The sequence below is a fragment of the Populus euphratica genome, unplaced genomic scaffold (genome assembly GCF_000495115.2).
Source record: "Populus euphratica unplaced genomic scaffold, PopEup_1.0 scaffold25.1, whole genome shotgun sequence".
NCBI classification, from domain to species: domain Eukaryota; kingdom Viridiplantae; phylum Streptophyta; class Magnoliopsida; order Malpighiales; family Salicaceae; genus Populus; species Populus euphratica.
Window position 1 is genome coordinate 2545772 of NW_011499851.1, and position 6625 is coordinate 2552396.

Genomic DNA, 6625 nt, shown 5'->3' on the forward strand with positions numbered 1-6625 from the left:
GTCCCTTTGTGTTTTTATCCTTCCTCTTTTTTTTTTTCCTTTCATTTTTCTACTATGTTTTTCTTCCTCTTCTTTCCTTCTCTCTTTCTCTCTCTGTTTTTTTCTTTCCTTTTCCTCTCTTTCTCTCTTCTCTTCTTTCTCTCTTTCCTTTTCTTTTCCTCTTTTTTTTTCTTGCTCTCTCTTTCTTCAAACACTATGATTTTTTAGCTTTGAGATATTTGACTGTATGCATAATTTTTTTTTCTTTTTCATTTTTTAGTTGATGAAAATTGTGTATTTTAATACCCGATTTGTATTGTTATGGTGTATTTAATTGGAATAGGCAAGCACGACCCAACATAAAGAAAATGAAATGGGCTAGCACCAGCCTAAAAGATAAAAATGGGCCAGAATCGGCCCATCATGAAAATGGGTCAGCATTGGCCCAAAAGGTTGTAATTGGTTGGTTACTATGCGCAACGCAATAACTAGCCAATTATTCATTTGTTGCAAAACATGAATTGCTCATGTTCTGCATGCAAATGAAAGAAAAATAAAAGATAGAGAAGAGAAGGAGAGAAGATTACCCGGCGTGAAGGGGCGTGGCTATTGTTGTCGGCGGTGGCTTGCGGCAGTGCAGACGGTGGTTGAACTCGGTGGCGCTACTTTTTCTCTCCTCTACTTCTCCCTTGTTCTTTTTATCCTTCCTCTTTTTTTTTCCTTTCATTTTTCTACTATGTTTTTCTTCCTCTTCTTTCCTTCTCTCTTTCTCTCTCTGTTTTTTTCTTTCCTTTTCCTCTCTTTCTCTCTTTACTTTTCTTTTCCTCTTTTTTTTTTCTTGCTCTCTCTTTCTACCTCTGTTTCTTCTTCCTCTGCTTCGTACATCCAGGGGAAAAAGAAGACCCACAGTGCCATTCAAAACAGCACCGTTTTGACCTTTTTTTTTTTAATGGACAATAGATGAAACAATGTTGTTTTGTCCAAAATGCGCTATTTCATTTAAAAAAATGATGACAAAAATATGTCAAAGTCCAAATCAGTCTTCAATTTGAGATTTGTTCAATTAAGTCTTTAATTGCAATTTTGATTTTAAAAAATCAATTCAATTGCATCCCTGTCAAATTCAATCCTCAGCCATGAAGTTGGTCGCCTTTTCCAAATTGATCTTTGGTTTATGATTTATGCAATTTGACCTTCAATTGATTAATAAACTTCTAATTTCTTCAAATTGATCCTTAACTCGATTTTAATTACAGCCGCTCTATTTATATGCTTTTTCTAGTTTAGTCTGATTTGACCAAATTAAGTCCCTAATTTGCCATCAAAATTCAATATTTATGCAATTAAGCCACTGATTTGACCAAATTAATTTTAAAAAATTATAATTTGACCTCAAAACTTTAATTTCTTCCAATTAAATACTAAATTGACTTCAAAATCAATTTTCTTGCAATCAAACCCTCCATAAATTCAATTAAACCTTCAATAAAATTTAATTGAGTATATAAATATCTGATTTTGAACTTTTCTTCCTCAAATTGAACTTTCTTTATCGACAAGGCTCTAATTAGTTGACAAAATACTATCAAATTTCAGTCTTTGTATTTTTGAACCTATCAACCAATTTTTAACCATTTTCTAGGCGCTTTGACATCCTTTTTTTATTGTTATTATTTTTTTGGGTTTTTTCAAACCTATATTTTTTATTTTTTTTATTTTTTATTTTTTTATGCGGGACCTAAAAATGGGTTACAACAACTATTATAACTATTGTTTTTTTATATTTATTTATTTAAAAATACATTAAAATAATATATTTTTTATTTTTTAAAATTTATTTTTAACTTTAACACATTAAAGCAATTTAAGAATACCAAAAATTTTAATTTAAAATAAAAAATTTATTTTGATTAAAATGAGGGTGATTATTATTATTATTATTATTATTATTATTATTATTATATAATTTTTAAGGGTAGATGCTAAACTTATATTTTAAGTTTGTTTATTACAAGTTCTTTTAAGTTTAATGGTAAGATATTTTTAGTCTCTCCTTAAAGAGTTAAACACTCTTAGTGTCACTTAGTTTCTCAAGTGTAAATGTGGTTTTTTCTTTTTTAAGGGTAAATATTTTTTGTTTGGTTGGATTTTGACAAAAAAAAACTAAACAAACCAAATATATATTGTTAGAAACGAACCAAACCAAAAATTGATTTCAAACTGATAAGTTGCGATTTGGTTTGATTCGGATTTTTAAAGAGAAAAACCAACAAAACTTATGGGTTTTTTAGGGTCTTATAATTTTTTTTCCTTGATTTTTTTTAGCTAATTGACCAATTTGTTTGGGCTTTCATTTCTTATTATAGCTACTTAAATTTGCTCTTTATAGGCTTTTTATAGCTAAATTCAAATTCTTTTTTGGAATTTTTCTTCTTTGTTCATGGGTTAATTTTGTGCAAAAATCTTAGAAGTAGCCTCAATCATTTAATAAAAACATTCATAAAAAAATTTCTTACTAGTAATATAAACATAAAAATTATTCCTTTAGAGAGGAAAACAACCTCAATTTATGTCAAAATCCATGTCTCACAATATAAGAATAAAGAGGCATAATGATTACACACATCCTTCAAACATATGAGAATTAAGAAACGAAAAAATCTCTCATGCCTGTAACGTTAGAATGCAACTGTCAATACATCATTTAAAAATGAGGGCATTAATGATTACACACACTAAAAAAATCAAAGTTAGTTACCTACAATGTCCTTAATTTTTGAATTAATTATCATTTATTATCATATTCAATTTTTCACTAATTTTATCATTTATTATCATATTCAATTTTTCGCTAATTTATATAAAATAAAAAATTAGACATGTTAGATTGAAAATGTGTTAATTAATAATTTATAAAATAAAACATGTAAATTTATAAGATAAATTACCTAACTTAAGGTTTTTGTAGGTTTCAATATCATCTATAAGGTTTTAATGTTGATTGGAATTGATTTATAATGCAACCAATTTAGAAAATAAACAAGTGTTTTAATTGTTACTAGAGACAATTTTTTTTTTTTAAGAAAATAAACAAGTGTTTTAATTGTTACCGGAGACAAAAAAAAATTTTAAAATTGAACGAGTACATGATGATCAATGTTAAAGGCTGATTTTAAAGTCACTATTTATACGTGAATAGCTAGCACTTATTGTTAGACCTTTAAAAGGATCATATAATTCGAAGCATTATGTTTTTATCAACATAAAATATCTAACTTATCATCATTAATAACCTTATAACTATTAATTAAATACATCTCAACCTCGTTTCTACTATCCACATTATCTTCCTCTTCTTAATATTTTTTGAATTGAGCCAAAGTGTTTGACATATTATCTGCCTTCATGTCATCATTAGCATTAACATCATGTTGATGTCTAGTATCATCCTCAATTTCATAAAATTTTATATAATTCAACTTGAGACGTCAATTTATAACAATAACTACATTCAATAAAAAATTCTATTTTTTTTATTTTCCTAGTACTTCTCAAACTTTAACATCATGTTCTTTGCTATTCCACTTAAAATATTATCTATACTTCTAAACAGTTGCAATATATTTGTGACCATGTAAATCAATGCATTGAAGAAAGAATTTAATGTAACATATAATAAGTAAGAAAATCTTAATGCAACCATGTAAAAGATTTTTAAAAACTTCACTAAACATCTAGGATTTTCCTAATCCTCAAAACTAGGTAGTCCTATGTTTTTTTTATGTCCCTTTGAGTCAATCTTCATAGAGTAACTCATACATATTGTCATTTTCACCTAACCTCATAAAGACCCCTCAAATATTTTAACAGCTTCTAACATTAGATAAATTGAATTCTATTGAGTTACAGTATCTAAAAATATTAATTTCTTACACTTTATATTCAACCTCTCTACACACTTTTTAAATATAAGTTGCTTAGAAGGTGAAAATCTCATAAACTTGACTGTATTTTGAATATTAACAACTAAAACATTAATATCTTTTAAGCTCTTGTATATTTGAGATTTGTAATGTGTAATGAGGTTTATAATGTATGCATAACATCTAACAAGCAAATACTCATTTTATAATATAATAGTTGGTCAATATTGTATCACATTCTTTAAATATGCAATAATAAAATTATTAGAGCTTACATTGTCTATTATATCAGTCAAAACTTTATTAATCACCCACTCTAATAAATAATTTTTAATAATTAAATCAATTATCTCAGCCTTATGATTGAAAACTTGATAAAAATTTAGATTTTTTTTTATAAAAATTCTACTCATTATCAATCTAATAAGCTATTAAACACATATAATTAATATTTTGGATTGATGTCTAAGTATTAATTGTTAAGTATATACATTGACCTTGACCTGTAAACATATTTCCTTAATTTTTCTTTCTCTTTCACATAAAGATCTCTTATAACAATAAAAGAAGAAGTAATATCAAATCTATGTTATATATGTTATATATTTTTACAAAATAATTTAAATCCCTAACCCTTTATAAACTTAAAGAGCAACTCATCAAGTACAATCATTTTTACTAGTGCTTATTTACACTTATCATAATTATAATATATTGCCTTCCCATTTCACTCTTCTTTTTTTAGGTTCTAAGACCATTTTTTTTTATTTCTATCAACCACAAAAAAAGACCTTTTGTATTTTTTTTAAATGATTTTTTAGGTTCTAAGACCATTTTTTTTTTATTTCTATCAACCAAAAAAGAAGACCTTTTGTATTTTTTTAAATGACTTCACATATTACTTGTATTATTAAGAACAATATGACAAACATAATCTTTTTCATAATAATTAAATGTAACTCTATGGGTTTTAGGATCACAATCAAGTTTTATAAAGTGATCTTGAATTTATGGTTTCTTTTTCTATAATCAATGTTTTTTCCTTTTATATAAGGAGTTAAGGTTGTTTGTCTTTAATATTCTTAGTGGTTAATGCTAAGGCAGTGTTTAAAATTAGGGTAGTAATTAATGTTGAGGTAATGGATGGTGCATTTAGATTTTCAAGGTTTTTTATTTGAGATTAAAAGTAAAATCATGTCAACAATCATAATTGATAATAACTATAATAAATGTTAGAAAAAAAAAAAACCAATATCATTTTTTATATAACTCTTTCACTAACTATATTTGATTTTTCATGTGAAATTTAAGTTGAACTATATTAAGTTAAATATAAAATGAATAGTTAATATGTTAATTGTGAAAAGTTACAAAGAAAGATATGTGCTTCCTTTATAAAAAGATTCAACCAACACTAGTCTATAGTGATTGAAGTTATTGATTTAAATTAGCATGGAACTTAATGGTGTTATCTGAAGTGCTTCATATGGGTAAGAAGTTAATTTGCATGGAAAAAAAACCCCATGACCCTATTTAAAGTAAGGTCTGATTTCATATGAATAGAAGGGGATGGGTTTTGTTGGCTTAATTACTTTGATAATTAAATCTAAGTGTGCTAAGTGAAGTAGATTATGAATATTTATTTTAAAGTAAATAAGGGAATTAAAAAAAAAACTTATGTTTAAATCTCAATAGGTTTTATAAGTAAGTTATAAGAGAACCCAATATAGAAAGTGTAATGTGATAAATATTTGTTTGTTTGTTTTTATTATTTTTTCTTAGAAATGAAAACATGAAAATAACATGTTAACTACAAAACTTACATGAAAATTAATTAAATATAAGTTTTTTTTTAGAGGTTTAGCTAAGATGCATGAAATTTGAAACACATATTTTTAGCTTGATCATGAAAATAAGGATAACTATACCAAGCATAAAAACCAAAAATAGTAATTTAATACTATTCTCTCAAGTCATTTATTATATATTTATGCATCATCAAGCAAGAAAAACACATGTCATGCTTTTTTTATTCATAATCTAGGAAGCTTGCAACATATAAAAAAACACATCTTAAAACCTTAACTTTTATCAATCCAAGTCTAGGTTATAAGTGAACCTAAAAGCACAAGTTTTTGTTTTTTTTTCATGCATTTGTTTTTTTAATCAAAATTATCACATTTATTTTGATTTTCTTATATATATTTTTTGGTGGATGGCATGCAACACCTAAATTAGATATAAATAAACCCTAATAATCTACTAGATATTTTTCGCTCTGGACCTTAACGCCATCACTGATTTGTTCTTCGTGATTACGCATAACCCTAAATCACGTATAACAATTCAGCAATTAGCACTCTAATAAGGCCACTTACCAAATCCTTACTCGCCAGTGTGAGATATTGCAATTCACCCCCTTAAGAAGCCCTACGACATTGTTGGCACAACTAAACAGCTAATGAAGTCGGCTCTGATATCAAATTTCACAGCCTGACCCAACTTGCCAAATATTGTCCACTTTGAACCTTACTGCCTTCACTGATGTATTCTTGGTGACCACGTATGGCCTCTGATACGACTAAAAGATTGATGTTTTCTCCCAAGTGTAGGAGTGTCGAAGTAATAAATAACCCGGCAAGACCAAGGTCGAACCACAGGGAGGTTAATTGTACAACAACAATAACAATAACAACAACAACAACAACAACAACGACAACAAC